Genomic DNA, 18855 nt, shown 5'->3' on the forward strand with positions numbered 1-18855 from the left:
TGACAATTAATATAGCAATTTAGGACACTCTAAATTGACCAAACACCCCCATGGCATACCTTACATTTGAACGAGATTTGTTTGTAGTCTAACTGCTGAATATGGGTCCATTGGTCCACTTTGATCTTGATTGCTTCTGGAAGGCCCTTTCCTAAGTCGACTTCAACACAGATCCTTGCACATGTGTGCATGTTGTCCTTTGGTTCACATCTGTTGATGTATTTTCCGTCAGTGTTCCCAATGGCTTTGACCGATTCATCTCCCCAGCAATGAAGAGGGAGATGGGGCAAGCGAACCCAAACCAGGACTACATTAGGTATATCCATTTCTGGGTCGAAGTTAGGGGACTATCTGTTCAGATAGACACCTCTAGAATCCATGAAGTAGGGACCATTTCTGAAGATGAGATTCCGGTCTTCTTTGGTTTCAAAGAGGAATGTGTAGTAACCCCTTCCACAGTATTATTGAGAATTTTCCTTGGATGTTCGCATTCCTGTTGCACTCCACCCATTTTTGTACAACTCTAGGAGAGGGCCACAAGCCAGTAAATTATCCAACTAGACCTCTCTCTGCTAGAGAGATCACTGCCTTCCTTAGTAGACTAGGGGGAAGGGAGATTTCTGGGATGTCAGCCAGTTTCTTAATGAACTTTGAAGCTGTGGGTTTGTTTCGGATGGTAGCATTTTCAGAAATGAGAGAGGTGAAGATCTTAGCGTGGTCTTCATTGTCTTGCATCTGGGAGGGGTCGATCCCAGCCATGGAAAGGCCAAAAGGGAGCCAGTCACAGCACTAGCTAGAGGAGGAGGGCAGAGCCCGACTGCGGGAGTGCCGAGGAGGAAGACTGGAGGCCCAGCATTAGGGGCTGTCAGGTGGGAGGCTTATGGAGGGCCACAGGAGGCGAGGTTGTAGGGGTGCGGGAGCTCTGAATCAAAATCTCGTGTGCGATCAAAAGGTCAACATTGGAGCTTGTACATTTTTGCACCTTCTGGTGGTGTGAAATTTCTCCATGTCTCTATTATCAGGTTATGAAAATCGGGGTGATTCAGCCAAAAGGGTTCAAATCGAAAGGGCCTATGAACATTGTCTCCCAGTATTTACCAGTGAAGCCTAATAGGCCAATGATCCGAGCCAGACAGTGGTAATATAGAGGCCAAGAGATCCTCGCCAAGATGTATTGCATTATCAGAGATCAAGAATCTGTCTAACCGAGATGCATTTTGGTGGGCATCTGCACGCTTGTTGTTCCAAGTATAAACTCCATTGTTGAATTCCATATCTATAAGCCTGTTGTTATGAATGTAGTTTTTGATGTGCGTGCTTTCACAGTCCAGCTTGATCTATCCTCCTCTTTTTTCCTCCAATCTTGTAATCATGTTGAAGTCCACTCTTGTGATCCAAAGTGGGCGAGATCTTTCTGAGTTGATCTGAGTTAGGGTGTTCAATATGTCTACTTTGTTTGTTACCTCCTGGGGGAAGTAGACATTAGTTAAGTGTCCATGAACATTTGTCCCTGTTAAATGAAACTTGGCCTGAATAAAGTGCTTACTGGCATGTATGTTGGTAAGTGTTATAGCTCTATCATCCCAAATGATGGCTAGCCCTCCTGAGGCTCCCATGGCTTCCACCGCCACTTCTTTGCTTCCTGGCCACGCTTTGGCAAGGATCTGATCCAACGTTGTCGAATTACACTTGGTCTCCTGCAAGAAGAGAATTTGAGGCTTTTCCTATTGTAGCATGTTCTTTATTAATCATCCCTTCCCCGAGCTGTTGAGCCCTCTGATGTTCCATGAGATGAGCTTCATGATTCATGATTGGGAAGGGGATTATAGTATTTGGTGAGCTTGGAGTATCTTCCAGATTCCACCAGCATCTCCCCTATGTGGATGGTACTCTGACGATCGGTTTTTTGTCCTCGTTTCTTGTTGTCTTTGAAGATATTTCTTCCATCCCACTGACTACCAGTTTGGATGCCTAATGATCTTTGCTTCTGTGCTCTTGAGAGAATTACTTCTAAGTTCTCTAGCTGTCGCTCAGGAGTTTTTTCATATTCCTTTTTCTTACAAGCCTGTTCAAGTCCCAGTATATCTAGATCTCTGATGTCAAAGCTCTCCAGTTCCTCTTCCATGTGCTATACTATTTCCCGCTCTGCCTCTGAATCATCTACAATCGTGAGCTACATTTGAGTGCTATCTACCTCCATACCTTGAGCAGTCCTTTTTTGCATGTTACTGGGAGATGGTGTTTTGGTGTCCACTAGTTGCTTAGAAGTGAGGGCTTTCTTTGAGCTTGATGGAGCAGAATGGGCGGAAGTCTTAGGAATGGCTTCAGGTTGTTTCTGATTATCTAAAATATGAACCTTTGGCTGGAGTAGGATTTCAAAGCTGTTGCTTGTTGAAAGCAAGGAGGTGCTGGTGACAGGTTTTTTGACTGAGGTAGAGGGCTTTTTATGGGTCTTTTTGCGATTGGAAACTTTTTTGAACCCATCCAGGTCGGATTTGTCCATTGAAGGGGTGGTCGTGGATTTCATATTAGAGGGACAGTCTCGGAATAAATGGCCCAGGGCGTGGTATTTTTGACAGCGGAATGGTACATTCTCGTAATCTATTGTTTGTAACCATTCATAATCATCATGGTAGAGGCTTACCGTGTCCGGGAGAGCTTTGTCGAGGTGCATGTATACACAGATCCGTGCATAGGAGGTGTATCGCTTCAGCTTTGTCTCCTCTGCCACTTTGATGAATTCGCCTAAACCATTCCCAATGTCTTGCAAAGAGTCTTCGTCCCAATACTCCAGAGGGAGAGAATAAAAGCGCAACCACACCGGGGCCCGGCTTAGATCTTCTTTGTCTGGTTTAAAGCGTTTGATCCATCCTCTTAGGTACAACCCTGTTGTGTTGAAGAAATATGGTCCTCCATCCAATAGCTTGTTTCGATCCTCTAGACAATTGAAAATGGCAGTAAAGAAGCCCTTAGGCCCTAACTGCAGTGTTATATTCCCTTTTGGCTTCCATTTGGCTACGATCCAGCCATGCAAAGCTTTCTCCGTTGGCTAAAGGCCTATGAACTTTCCTATCAAAGCATGATCCCTCATAAACTGGATCTGAGTGTTGATGTGCTGACTTGGGAGCTCGATTTTGGGTCTGTCAATTGCTACTGGCTTGCAGGTGTTTGACGTCACTCGTGGTTCTTCATTTGTGTTGTTATTCGTTGGCGTATTTTCATTCTCTGTTGCTGTATCTTCTGGATGGTCCATCCTGACATTTTTAGTCTGTCGTAGGCCGTTTTTTGTATCAGCGAGGGGAGGCATCATGTCCTCCCCCTGAGGGGATTCCATTGCATGATAGTTGTTCCTTATTGTGTTGTAGATGCCTTATGGCTGAAGGTTAATGGCAGAACGTCACAGTCTGTGAAGGTCTGCCAGTTGCAGAGCAGCGTCAAACCCTAAGCGCTCCACTCTCCATTTTATTTTTTTTGACATAAACGGTTAGTTTTTATTTAAAATTCGGCAAATCAGCTACTGAGGACTTTAACACTGAAACCCTATATTTCCTTGTTACAGTCGGCGGGGAAAGAAGATTTTGCTTTTGAATAGTCTGCTGAATGAGTTACACTGTGAATGCAGATAGAGGCTTGAAAAAGAACTTGATTTGGTTTTAGAATGGTGCCTTGAAATTCCACTGCTTTTGCTATACGTGACGTAGCTCTGCTTCCTAGCTTGCAAAGAGGAGATCCAATGCGCCGGAGTGCCGGATCATCCTAAGAATCACTGCGTTTTCTTTTTGAAATGTCTGGCGGAGTGTTATATAGTGTTCAAGAATGCCAAGAGCGGTAAATTGGCCTTGAAGAGGCCCTCGTGAACTCCCCAGCACCTACCCAGATGCAGCAGTGAGTTCCAACGACGAACAGAGATTGAAAATGCCACGGTTGCATTCTAAATTTTTCCTTGTAGATGAGTCCACATTTCCTAATAGCAACCAGCTCAAAAATGTTCGGTCCCGAAGTCAGGAGAATCTGAATCAACGAAATTATCAAAGGACTAGAGGCCCAGACAACTCCAAAATTAAGGAATGCTGCAGTCTGATTCAACATCATTTACTAACAGAGATCTCCTGCTCCTGAGAGAGCCTAGGTTGGCTGCCAAGTCCGCCTGTGAGTTTAACTTCCTCAGAACATGATAGAAGGATATTTTGTGGAACTTGGGCAATAGTAGTCTGATTTTTTTGAGGATGGGGGCTAACTGCACCTGAGAAGGGATCTTTTGAGAGTTCATAGCCTGTATAATTAGTCTGGAGTCTCCAAAGACTGAGATGGAGAGGAGATTCCTCTTGATAGCCAGATTTAGACCCTGCCACAGAGCAAGAGCCTCTACTCTGTTGTTTGTTTCATGCCCCAGACCCCAAGCAAAGCACAGCTCAGTTGAGCCACCTGGGCTTAAGATAACTCCCCTACCACCTGCCTTTCCTGGGTTACCTTTAGAGGCCCCATCGAAGAATAGGCAGTGATCATCCAAAGCAGATCTCCATTTGATGAATTCCGGTTCTTCCAGACGAATTTTGCAATGAGAAGGGGCTTTAGCAAGAGGAATGGATCTATTATGATGATTTGGAACAAGCTCTTTTAACCATTGGTCTTCCTTGCTATCCAAAATCATGCCATTTCTTATGGTGGGTTTGGTTTCTAAGGCCTCCCCCAACAGAGCTTTGATCTTAGTGATAATTCTGACCGGGTTACAACTCTCCTCCCTAAGTATTTTGTTGTTCCTCTCCAGCCATAGTTTCCAGCATGTGAATTTGGGGATCCACATCCAGCCAGTCTTGAGAAGGATTTTTTTGGAGAGATAGAATGGGGATAACTTGGCCCAGTTTCTTAGCAAGTCCTGAATATTTCCTGGAAGCTCTATTTTGTCAGGTTCTAACATCAGGACACACTTCCAAACTTCTTGAGTAAAGGGGCACAATAAGAACAGGTGGTTAGTCGTTTCTTCATCCGATGCACAAAGAGGGCACCTGGAGGGACCTTCCATTCCACGTTTCCTCAGGTTATCTCTAGTGAGGATACTTTTATGCGCCACAGTCCAGCGAAAGAAGTTAATTTTGGGGAGAGCAGGAAAAGACCAAATAAAATTCCATTGAGTTGGCTCTAAGGGGATGCTAGGGACAGCCATCATGCTTTTGTGACCTTCTGCTACTGAGTAAGAGCCTGAAAGAGAACCCCACCCTCTTTTGTCCTTAGAAGAGGCCTTTAAGGGAGATTTTCCTTAGAGCAAATCCAACAATAAATTGGCTTCACCATCCACCCAATGAGGGACCTCCCCCAAATTCCAACCATCCCATAGACTTTTTGCATCATTTGTCCAATTGGAGATGTCCCAAAGGGTTTCCAGATTGCTGGCCTGAAGCCAAGCTCTGATATTTTCCATTTTTGCCTTCTGATTCAAGGGCTGATCTCCAAGAATTGAATCTTCCCAGATTTTTATTTTTTTCCCATTACGTGGGATCTAATAAAGCTTATGACTAAAAAGTTTCAAAGCTATGAGACAAATTTTGAAAAATGGTGATCCTTTGGAAATTCTAGGAGGCTGGTCCAAGCACCTCAAATGCTGCCCATGAAAATATTTTTTCCACTGAACTCTCTTGCTCCAACTAGGATTCCCAGAAACAATGTTCCAAAGGACCTTGGAGCCCAGAGCAAGATTTTGGGCTGCCAGATCCCACATTTGGAGACCTCCTTCCAAGAATGGCTTCTTAATAGTGTCCCAATTAAGTAAATGGAGCCTTCTTTCATTATTTTTCCCTCCCTCCCACAAAAATCTTCTTAGGAGACCATCCACTTTACTAATAAAGGTTTTAGGGGCTAGTAGAATGGAGTTCTGATAAACTGGGAGACTTATGAGAACAAATTTCATAAGGATTACCTTCCCAACATTATTCAACCATGAGGCTACCCAAGCTTGTATTTTGAGTTTTATCTTGTCTAGCAGGGGCATCTAGTGAGCTACCTTAGGATTTGATTTGAAGATTGGGATCCCAAGATACTTATATGACTCCCAGGTCAGGGTTCTTTCCATTTCTAATATCCTTGTTATGTCTGTCAAATCTTTGATCGAGCAATTCCAACCAAAGATTGTGCTTTTTAGATAGTTAATCTTGTTGCCTGAAACCTCCCTATAAATGTCCAGCTCCTTCTTGAAGGTTCTAGCAAAATTTATGCTAGCTCCTCCAAGCAATAATGTGTCATCAGCAAACTGGGAATGATTTATGTCTTTAACATTGTGAGCCATTCTCAGGCCTGGCAGAGTTTGGATCTGTTGACAGTAGTCTAGCTGGAAGCTGAGCACCAAAGCTTGAATGGCGTAAAGAAGCGGGGACAAAGGGAAACCTTATCTTAGCCCCCTCGAGGCCTGGAAAAATTCCATTGACCATTAACTAGAGGCGCTATCCAAGGGGAGGCAATGCAGGCTTTCACCCAAGTTATGAGAACTTTTGAGAAGCCAAATTTCTCCATCACAGAAAACAGGAAATCATGTCTCACCTTGTCAAAGGCATTTGTCAAATCTAGGTTAATCACCATGCCTTTCTCTTTTCGATGACAGCTTCAATGAATTGCTTCTTGCACTAGCACAATATTGTCAAGAATATTTCTCCCTTTTATGAATCCTCCTTGGTTTTCAGGGATGATGACCGGCAAAATTTTCTTAATACGGTTGGCTATTATTTTTGTAATCAGCTTATAACTTGTATTACACAAAGAGATGGGCCTGAATCTACTGAAATCGGTGGCGCCTTTGTCTTTCGGAATCAAGACAAGGAAGGTAGAGTTGGTACTACCTCCAATCTTGGTGTAGGTCTGAGATTTACGAATCATTCTCAGAAGGTCTTTTTTAATTGTAGGCCAGCAAGTCAGGTAGAACCTTTGCAGTGAACCCATCAGGGCTTGAGGCTTTATCCGGATCCATGTAATCCAAAGCTTCTTTAATCTCATTCATACTGATCGAAGCAGTTAGCATAATATTGTCAGAATCTTGAACACAGTGAGGAATAAGTTCAATCGGATAGGCTTGAGAATCGATAGGAGGGTCTTCCGGGGCAGAGTAAAGATCTTTGAAGAAGGAGTGGGCTGCTCGCTTTATGCCTTTAGAATATTTAACCACAATGTTTTGATAGTCAATTTCATTTACTATTTTGAAGTGCTTACGTGCTTCAGCTTGCTTATGGAAGTAGCTTGTATTTTTGTCTCCAGCCTGTAACCAAAGATTTCTGGACTTCTGTCTCCAGAACTCTTCTTCATCCCTACTTTCTCTATGGAGATCTTTTTACAACTCTACTTCTTTTTGAAGAAGGGTTTGAGTTACATCGGAATTCTCCATTGTTAATTGATGGCCTACTAAACTGTCATGCATCTCCTTTCTTTTGGCGGTGGGCGTTTCCAACCTTTTAGCTCACTCCTTGAGCTCCCTTTTAAGTCTCCTCATTTTTTATTCCCACACAAAGAAAGGGGACCCTTCATGAACTTTCCAGTTCCAGGCCTCGGAGACCACCTCCTGGAATCCTTCTTGATGAATCCATATAGAACTGAATCTAAAGGGAATGGGGCCAAGATTTCCATCCAAGGAGAGCTCAAGCAGAATGGGTTTATGGTCAGAGGTGTAGTTCGACAGAATTTTAGAGGTGGCCATTAGACCACAAGTCAAGAAGGAGGATTGGACTAGAAATCTGTCCAGACGAGTAGCAATGTGGCCGGGGCCTATCCTTTTGTTTGACCAGGTGAATTTCCCAGATGTGGGCTTGATATCCTCCAATTACCAATCTAAAATGAGATCTTCAACCCATTCTCTAGTTGGGTCCCTGACCAGAGAGCCCCCCTTTTTCTCTTTTGCAGCTAGCGTAACATTCAGATCAGCTGCAATAATAATATTTTCTGGGTTGTGCAAGAAAATATAGGACATGAGCGAGTCCCAACAATTTTTTCTCAGATGGTAAGACTGGAGCATAAACATTGAACATACTTACTTGGTGGCCAGATTCTTTATGGAGGAGCTTAGTGAGTAGCCAATGGGGGAAACATTCTTCATGAGTCAGATCATATTTGGAGCTGTCCCAAAAGGAGGCAATCCCTCTAGAGGCGCCTCTAGCGCTGACTTCTCTCCCTTGGCCTTTATGCCAGAATGCTTTGCTTGCTTGGAGGAGTAGAAGGTCCTCCAGTTTTGTATCTGGTATGAGAAGGATTTCAGGCGAGTACATCCTTACAATGTCTTTCAGAGCTTCTTCTTTCAACCTGTTGCCTAACCCTCTGCAATTCCAGGAGACGTATTTCATTATTTACTAGCTTGGAAGGTTGTGGCTCCTTTTGGAGCCTGACCATGCTTGCGCCTAGATCTGGTATTCATCATTCCTTTGAGAGTTTTCTGAGAGCCTTGGAGAACATCCAGATAAGTTTGTTCCTCTCTCTGTTTCTTCTTGGACTTTCGACCCCTGGCCGACTTGATAGGAGTGACTTGCGAGCTGTCTGAATCTGAGACTCCATCTTCTGAATCTCCCTCAGAATCGGAGCCCAAACTGATGCGCTCCTCGTTTTCTTCTTTTTCCCCTTGTTCATCCTTTGATGGAGGAAGAGTTGACTTTGCCTCTGCTTCTTTCACTTTCTTCGACAGGTCTTCTGGGTCCTTTTGGGTTCCAATGGCACCTGTCTTTACCCTAGAGGAAGAACTCTCTTTTGGAACTTCTTTGGCTTTTGGATTAGGTCGGGGCTTCACCAATGGCCTTCAATTTTTCTTCTCAGTTGGTTTTGGGTCTGCCTTGCCCTTTTTTATTTCTTTCCATCCTTCTTCGTCCACTTTGTCCCCAGTTGGAGCTTTTGGGCAATTTTCGTTGGAAGTGTCCATGTTTGTGACAGGTTTTGCATTTGGAAGGCAGTTGCTCGTAATCCAATTTTTGATAGTGACGCCATTCTTTGACTGTAAGTTTTACCGCTTCGGCAGTCCAGCTTCCAGATCGACTTCAACACAAATTCTTGTGCAGATATATTGGCCCTTGTTATCTGTTTTGTCAATGAAACGACCTACGCAATTTCCAATTTTCTGCAAGGTGTGATAGCTCCAGCAATGGATCAGAAGATTGGGAAGTCGGACCCAGACTGGGACCTCTTTAGGGGTATCGATTGAGGGATCGAAGTCGGGGGTCCACTTATTAAGATACAGACCCTGATTTCCCATAAAATACAGACTATTTCTGAAAACCAAATCTCGATCTTCTTTGGAGGTGAACTAGAAAATGAAATACCCTCTTTCGACAACATAGCATATCACATTGTTTTCTAGCTGGGGCCTCTAGTTGTGTTGGATCCAATCATCTATTGTTTTTGTAGAGGGCCAACATCCCATAAATTGTCCTACTAACCCTCTGTCAGCTAGGGCTAGGGTGATTTTTATCGATTAGTCTTCTGGCAAGGCGATCTCAGGAATTTTCTCCAATTTTTTGATGAATTTCGGGACTTCTGGAATCAAATGTTTCTTCCCTTTCTGCGAGAGAAATCTTCTGAATGCTTCTTCTGAAGAGATTTATGGGGTGGGAGAAGGCTCCCCACCCCCAGGCACACTCATGGCAGCGCCTACGCTCCTCTGCGATTGCAAAACCCAGACGCGGACGTTGTGTCAGCAACACCACTGGCCAGAGGAGGGAGGCAGAGCCTGATTGCGGGGATGCCGAGAAGGATTGAGAGCCCAGCAGCAGGGGCTGCCAGGCAGGGGGCCTGCGGAGGGCCACAGGGGCCGAGGAAGCAGGGGCGCGGGAGCTTTAGTTCATAACGTGCGCGCAGATCACCCTGAAATTTAGCGTTGCCCTCCATTTTCATTCGAAGTGAAATATCGTATTAAACATAGGTTTGATTTAAAGTGGTCATTGTATTAAATATAAATTTTTGTATTAAAATATTTTTGCCTCAAAATGTTTTTGTCTTAAATATAAAGTTTTGTCTTAAATATAAAGTTTTGTCTTTAAATTTTTGTCTCAAACTACTTTTGTCTTAAATATAAAGTTTTGTCTCAAAATATTTTCGTCTTAAATTATTTTTGTCTTAAATATAAAGTTTTGTCTTAAAATATTTTTGTAGTGAACAACTTTTGTCTTAAACTATTTTTCTCTTAAATATAAAGTTTTGTTTTAAAATATTTTTGTCTCAACCTATTTTTGTCTTAAAGTCTATATTTAAGACAAATCAATTGATATTAATTTTTAATGTAAAATAACTAAAATAAAAAATGAGTTTTTGAGACAAAAGAATTCTTTTGTCTTAAAAAAATGTCTCAAAAGTGCCCTTGGTGTAGTAGTGTCATAATCCCCTGTAGTGTCGATCTTATATTTGAAATCATCGTTCCAAAATGCTCATCAAACGCTGAGAAACCATATAAATGCACACTGGTTTGTATGAATTGGTTTTAGGTGTTAGTTATGAATCGTTTCCATTCGTCAAGCAGCGTAAATTAAGGAGGCAACCACTTTCTTTAGCTCAAGCAGCGTAAATCAAGGAGGCAGTTGCGATTTTAAGTGGTGGTATCCAACGACCCTAGACACTTGAATCGTCTAATAATCGATTGAACGACATCGAAGCGGTGGTATCCAACTACCCAAGACACTTGAATCGTCTAACAAGCGATCTAACGACATCGAAGCGTCCAGTGTGGCATCCCAGGGAAGTTCTTCCCAAAGAACAACTTACGTCGTAAATATTACAAAAATTTATAAAAGAAATATAAACCACCAAATATCTTTAACCGTACACACATCCAATCTTAATATTTATAAAAAATTGATTTAATTAAAAAATAAAAAAAATTGTTTTAATTCCAAATACATATAAATTAAATATTTTTAAATAGCATGTATCATTAGATACACTCAGATGTCTTGGAACAGAGACGGTTGAGTGTTTTACATGCAGTGAGATGTCCTGGAATAAAGACGGTTGAGTGTTTTTCAAATGAACATTATTTTATGAACAAAATTACACATATGAAAATACACAAATATTAAAAAAATCATAAAAAATAATTATATATCATTAAATGTCAGTACACATCAAATCTCAATATTTATAAAAGTTTAATTTAATTAAAAATAAATTAAAATAAATTGCAAATACATATAAATTAAATATCCTTAAATAAGGTGTATCATTGGATTCAGTCAAAAGTCCTCGAACAAAGCCGGTTGAGTGTTTTACATACAATCAGATGTCCTTAAATAGCATGTTTCATTGGATTCTGTCAGATGTCCTGGAACAAAGATGGTTGAGTGTTTTACATACAGCCAGATGTCCTCGAACAGAGACGGTTGAGTGTTTTACAAAAAAGCATTGTTTTATGGACAAAATTACGCACATCAGAACAGCCATAAATATTAAAAAGTTCATAAAAGAGCTAGTTAAAAATTCGCATATCCCACATTCCATTATAAAAGCATGAATAAACATGTTTATGTCTCCATCAAATATGACGAGATTTTTTTTGGCCTGCAGTTTAACGAGGAGGAGTTGTTTGGAAATTTATAGAAATTCTGGTTATATTTTGAGAAAATTTGGTAAGGATTTTTGTAAATCTAAGTTATAGTTGTTAAACTTCAAAATTTTGGCTGTCCTCGACGTTTTTGATGGTGCTGAATCCATTTCCACCATCAAAAACATGATTCAAACACTGTCTTTACAAGATTTTTTGAAATTCTTTTGCCAAGATTCTAACCACCTTTGACAGTCCAAGCAATTCCTCCACCTCAAAACAACTCCATTTTAAGTCCTTCCATCCCTACAAAATATATTAAATATATTATATGGTCAGTAATTCTGACTTCTCTCGGCGTTCACATTTAGTCACTGTTAAACCTCATTATGTTCACACTAATTTATTCGCTGTTAAACCTCTTTATGTTCACACTTATATGTTCATCGCTAAACCTCTTTATGTTCACACTTATATAGTCATTGTTAAATGATTTTATGTTCACATTTAGTCGTTCCTAATAAAGAAAAGGTATCATCACCCGTTCTTAAAGGTCTTCATATTCGCATTTAGTGATTGCGAAAAAGGAAACCAAATGTATGGTCACTCATTGATAAGCTTGCCGTTACAGAGTCATCGGTGTGCACATTACGGAATTTTCAAAAGTGCAATAAACGCTTCAGCTTCACATTTGGTCTTAATAACTAAAGTCATTTAGTTAAAGTTAAGTTTTGGTTGATAAAGTTTATTTTGAAATTAGATTTCTAAAATTTTAATTTAATTATAAAAAATATTAAGTGGATAGTAAGCATTTAATTATATAATATTTTAAACATTTATAATAGTATATATAAATTAGTTTTTTTTAAATATTTATAATAATATATATAAATTAAAAGCTTGAGATTTATCTCTAAAGTTGATTTTTTTATTTTAATTGAATTGATTAATTAAAAAAATATTATATAAACAAGTGCTATATAAAGTAAGTTAGGTTTTTTTAAACATGTGGTATTAATAAGTCATAGCATTAATTAAAAAAATGATCATATGAACAAGTAGCATATGAAGTAAGGTAATGTTTCTTTTAACCATGTGGTATTAATAAACCATGGCATTAGTTCATCGTGTTGTAACAAATCCTATTTCTAGATTAAGAATCGCTAAGTTTAAGTAAAAGCAAATATCTATGATAAAAAAATTTGTTCCATTTTAAATATATATATATATATATATATATAATTTATATATTAATTATTTTTATAAATAATATTAATAACAACAATTCAAAGTAACTCATTGTGGGAATCTAAATTGTCTACCAATCTTCTCAACTTTACTAGATAGATGAGATACATGTTTGTGTGGCTTCTTTCTTAAACATTATATATATATATAACTAACTTTCTTTTTTGTACTTTGATATACCTTTGGTGTGTTTCTTCAGCCACTTAGTTTAAACTAATCTTGTTTTGTTTAACTTAAGTAATGTCTCTCCAAATAATGTGTTATGGGAAAGATGTGCGCTAGCAAATCTCCTTGGATGGATTCCTCCTACTATTGTGATACGACTTAAAGTCTTTAATCATGGAAAAGCTAGGTTCGTTTACTTGTTTGTTCTATTTTTGCATTATAAATTAGTTTCTTTATTAAACTCTCTTTCTTGCATTGGCACTCTTGTTTGCTCTCTTTTTTTTCCTTTTGTTAAGGGGAAATGATTCTTTAACTATTGTATACTTAATATATTAAGATGATAAGGCAATATTACTTTTCTTTTTCCTAAGTTTTTTAGCTCAAAGAATTCCAACCATAGTATTTAACTTTGAGTCTAGCCACTTTTATTACAATTGATTTAATGTATGGTTGAGTTATTTAGTACAAAAATATTTTAAAAAATTCCTATGGATAAACAAGATGAATTAAGAACACATTAAGAATGCCAATTCCAAAAGTAATAGAAACATCATATTTTCATATATGATACATGATAGTACAAATTTTAAAAGGATTCTGCAATCTCTTATATCATAAGGTTTACCATCACTAAAATGCCTCATCCATCTATGCTTGATAATATTTTTACTTTGAAAAATATATAATTTTTTTTAAATTGTAATGTTAATGTCAAATGAGCTTCATTTGGATGCTTTGAAATGTGAGGACCTAGTTTTAATGGAAATCCAAAAATTTGTTTTAATCTAGATTTTTGAAAAACATTATTATAACTTTATAATTTGTTTTGGTTTAATTGAAGTCAAAGCCTTTGACCAAATGGAAATCCAAAAAAGTTTTTAATCTGATTTTTGAAAAACATTATTAAAACTTTATAATTTGTTTTGGTTTAATCGAAGTTAAAGTCTTTGACAAAAACCAATTACAATATAACTTGCCATAAGTAGGTATAATAATTTGTACCCTATGTATTATTTTCACATTAATATTATTTTATTAGAATATGTCAATCTTAAATTCTTTTTTTTTTTAAGTTAAAAAATAGTCAAATTATAAGTAAATATGTCATTAAGATAAATTTAGAAATATAATATAATATCTTATATTAAATGTATAGCATTTATTAACAAGATATTCAAATTAAAACTTTTTGTTACAATTTCAATGTTTATTATTAATTTTACATTGTTTTAATATAGTTTATTGTTTTATATTTTAGTATTTTAAGGTATATTTTTCATCATTTTTGTATGAAATCTAGAATAAATTGGTTGGAAATATAAGTTTGAGTGGTGTAGTTTGCACAATTTCAGTGTTCTAGGAGTTTTCTAGACACGTCAAAAATACAATTTAAACAATAAAAAGCTACATTCTCACCAAAAATTATATTGTGAAATTTCAATAAAAAAACCATAAAATAATTAGAGTGTGTCATATTTTAATTGTAATAATATTTATATTATAATTAACAATTAACCATAATACAAATCTATGCTTTATTTTAAAATGTTAGTAAAACCAATATTTTAAAAAAAATTAAGCAAATGCTAATTAAATAAATTATAATTTCATTAAAAATTAATTATAAAGATAATTTTTTATTTGAAATGATTTTTGAGAATTCAAAAGTGTTAAAAATCACAACGAAATTATTTTGACATTGATCATTTTTGGATATCACTCTAATAAATGATTATTTCTATGTGCTCATATGGTCACGAGAACTATAACTTGGATTTGTATGTCAAACATATCATAAAACATGCTTCATCATGGAAGTTAGTGCCATTATAACTCCTAATTACTATAGTATGTTAACTTTCGTATAACATAGGATTTGTTCTATGTATCTTTGTGATCACCAAAAAGTATATATTTAATTTGTGTCTCAAGTATATCACAAACCATGATCAACCATGGAGTTAGTGTCATTTAAAAATCCCAGCTAGTACCTTATGTTACAGGTAAAAAAATAGAAATATACTTGAAAAGATAAATTAAAAAATCACGACAAAAATAGACATTTTTTTTTGCATAATACTAATATTATTTTTATCATAGCTACAATAAATTTTGCTATCAATTACACATAATAAACAGGTACTAAAAAACAACACTACATATTACACTTGTTTAATGTTTAATGATATTTATGTAAATCAAAAATGATATCCCCATAAAATAATCAATATTTAAGCTCTAATTTCGTCACAGGGAACGAGTAAGTGATGACACAGAATCTTGACTTACAAATACAACTTCTACACATTACCTAATCTTTCAATTTTGTTCCAGGCGGTACTGTTCATCTGAATCACCTTTAAAAGATACTAGGAAATACAAAATGGAATGGTAAACCGAGTGGAAAAATGCTAAGACATCGTTTCTAATTTAAATATAAGGTCATGTTGTTCAAAGTTGAAAATGTATCTATAGAGTAAGACGATCTATATTGGTAGCCTTTCTAAAATTGAAACTTAGGCAAACACCATGGCCAACTACAAAATTTCAATTAATTACACCGAAATGTGTTTTATTTTTGAGGTTAGGTGGGCAAACACTGTTTGTCCCACCAAATCCAAGAGTTTTATTTTCGCCCTTCAAACCACTTATATCTTAACACGTTCGAGAAAGTTTTGCATAATTTTAGGTGAGATTATGTCCTTGATCAATGAATCCATCGTCTTGGACCCATCGTTCTGGATTGCTCCCACAGATTCAGACCCCGACGTTGTGAAAACCTGTGCGGACCTGCCAAAATTTTATTAGATTGTGAGTGAAAGGTCATTTGCAGATACCAAAAGATTAGAGGAGGTAAAAGGACAGAAATTTCCAAAATGGTTGATACCAAGAATCAGAGGGAGTGCATATCTTCTTTTTTGTAGATCAGATAATCTGGTACCAGTTTGTCGATTGCTTGCCTCAACCATACTTCTGACTTCAACTACTTGAAGGGAAGTATCAGCATCACGACCATGGAGAGTTTGCAATGAAGCTTCAAATTCCTCATTTTCAATATTGGCTAGCCATCTTAGAGATTCTGGGATGAAAACGAGTCCAAGCAACAAGAAAGTGCGGGGAATTACACCAACAATTTCCAAAGGCCTCCAGGAAAGGAATAGCCTACATAAATATGCCAACATAATACCAATAGTGACAAAGAGTTGTGTGACAGTGCTAAGGGTTCCGGGCAAGCGCTTGGGAGCTATTTCAGCTATGTATATCGGTACAGTGAATGAGATGACTCCCACTCCAAAACCAGTCAGCAATCTACCCAACTACAAAATCCAAGCATCCAATGCAACAGTGATCACAACCTATCCAAGAATATTTGGGATCGCAGCCACAATTAATGCCCCTTTGCGTCCTATGAAGTCAACAATTCTCCCATTGAGAGACAGCCAGGTCTAGACTGCTTATTATCCCAGTCTGTGTTGGGGATGAATATCCATTACAAAACCCAAATTGTAGAGGCCCCAAGGCCACAATTGCGGTACAGAAAACAACAGTTGCAACACTCCCTTGTGCATCAGAATCTTTCTTGCCTTTGTTCCTATGTTTCCTTATTTTGTTGTGCTTAGTACCATGATGCAGCAAGGGTTGCCTTAAATTACCATTCTCATCTATTCCCTTCTCCAAATCATTCTTAGGTTGTTCCATTAGGTTTCTAATGGCTCAAATTCTTAGAATTTTCAATATTACTTAACAAAATTGGGTATTTATCTATAACATCAATACTCAATGAAGAATAATATACGTTGCTTAGACGATGGCCACGAGTATACTCTTCAACATAATATTCTCTATCCGCACAGAAGATTTTCCTTTATGGGTACACTGTGAATTAGAAGTACATGTCAATTGTGAATGTTTTTCACTCTCTAGATTATGATTTTACCGAGAATTACCTGATACGACATCCTGAGTGGAAAGTTTTTGTGTTTGTGATGTGAACAATAGTCCTGCATGAAATTTGGATCTCTCCCACAGTCGCCAAGGTCGGTAACTACCACCAGCGTTTTTTTTTCACTAATGGCGGCCCGCAGAAACATGGAACTTGTAAGCCGCTGATGAATATGAAGAAAACGCCTGATCGACAACATTGGTTGCGAAGAAAAGCTCGCATCGTATCTCAAAAATGAATTGTATCCACAACATTATATAATATCCTATCCACAGCTTCGTGATTTTCAAGGATGAGAAATGATTCTGGTTCACCTCCTGCTCCGAGCTTCACCCAGCCTCTCAAGTTGCAATGCATGTCGATGTTGTGACGACCACGGTGGACAATTTGAAACTAGCGAATGATCACCCTGAGATGGACAGTTAATAAGATGCCACGTAGAGATGGACTTGATGGGGAAAAACACGCAATCAACAATGAGAGTTTTCCTTGAGATGTTGTTGTAGCGGCTACAACCATCCTCCAAAATTTTGTCTTAGCTTCGTTTTAGAGCCTCCATATCAATCATTATTAGCAGCATGCCTTAAACTACCTAGGTACATATTCTTTCATTTGAGTTTCTTGGCTTATCATCTTGTGTTTGCTAACTTGTTTCCCTTTCACCCACAAGCTGACATCCCGTGACTTGGTCTTCAACTGGCTCTTGTGCTAGATTGAGAGGTAACCTAAGCCACTCAACCCAGAAACTGTGCAGAAATCACTCCAAGGCTTGCAATCTGTTGCATGTGCTCCCAAGTTGATCGGTTCCCTTCAGGACTGAGTAATCTTGGTTTGCATGCATGGATAACTTTTTCCCGAAAAAGGAAAAACAAAAAAAACAAAAGACATCGCTAGATTTTAGGGATCTATTTTTAGCATCTGGGGGTTACATGCAAAAGTCGTTTTAGAAACCACTCGCAAAGTGTCACTTTTTCTTAGATTTGTGGCATGCGCGTCATAAGTCAAAACTATTTATTCGATGCTTCAAAGATCATTATTCACTTTGATCTTGGAGCTCTAGCATTCCCATCGCATCTAGGAACCTTTGACACACTCAGCTCAACTTCTCCAAGTAAGTCCTATTTTCATGTCTTTTGCTGCTTTTTTGTCACTTTTTGTATTTTGGTTTGTTTGAGTGATATTTGTTTGGTTTCATTGAACGCTTGCTGTCATTCTAATGTGTGTTAGCTTGTAGAAGCATTGTTTCAAGTTTTACATCACATCTCCTTATTGTCACATGCATGACACTATTTATGCACTAACAGTCGCCATTGCGGCGACTCGCTTCACACACTTCGTTGTTTTTCCCATTTTACTAAACCATGCACTTACTGATTGCATGCATGTTCATTCACTCATGTATGCATCCAGTTTTGCACATGCATTTAGTCCTTACCTTTTTTAGTCACCTGTCAACGGGTCTGAGCTGCCTTGGCTCGGACCTTGCCTTGCCCAGCTTGCACTACGCATTCTTGGAATGGAAGGCTTTGCCTTGCTCCAAGGAATTGTACAGATCTTGCCTCACATTGGCCTCCAAGGCTTTATTTGCGCAATTCTGAGAGGCAGTGCCTCAGTTGACCCACGAAATTGCGCAATGTAGTTTTTCTAGGTTGCAGTCATGCTGACTGAAACTGTGCATTGCATAGTTTCAGTTGTTCGCAGGCTAAGTTGGACTGTGCTCTACGCAGTTACAATAGTCAATCAGCTTGCTGACAGTCCAGGCTATGTTCTACATACTTCTGGCAGTTAGTCTCCCAGCGTCCAAGTGAAAATTGTGCAAATCTTCCAAACAGTCACGCAAGTGTGTTGCATGTCAGTCCTCAAGTTACTTTTGGTTTTCAACTGACAGTTTACTTGGCATGAGTGTTTTTTTGTCTCCAGGTATCACAGGTGTTCAAAACTCCCTCAGCAGTATAGGCACAATGGCTTCCAAGGGAGTAGGGTCCAATGACACCATTAAAAGCGCAACTGG

General features: G+C 38.4%; 1 pseudogene; it reads right to left on the minus strand.

Moving 5' to 3' along the window:
• Nucleotides 1-15705: 15705 nt before the first annotated feature.
• Nucleotides 15706-16600, minus strand: LOC149160795 (sugar transporter ERD6-like 4 pseudogene; annotated as a pseudogene).
• Nucleotides 16601-18855: the final 2255 nt, after the last annotated feature.

The sequence above is a fragment of the Pinus tabuliformis genome, chromosome 5_2, assembly GCF_031772625.1.
Source record: "Pinus tabuliformis cultivar Carrire ecotype Pingquan chromosome 5_2, CPIR1, whole genome shotgun sequence".
In the NCBI taxonomy this organism is placed as follows: Eukaryota; Viridiplantae; Streptophyta; class Pinopsida; order Pinales; family Pinaceae; genus Pinus; species Pinus tabuliformis.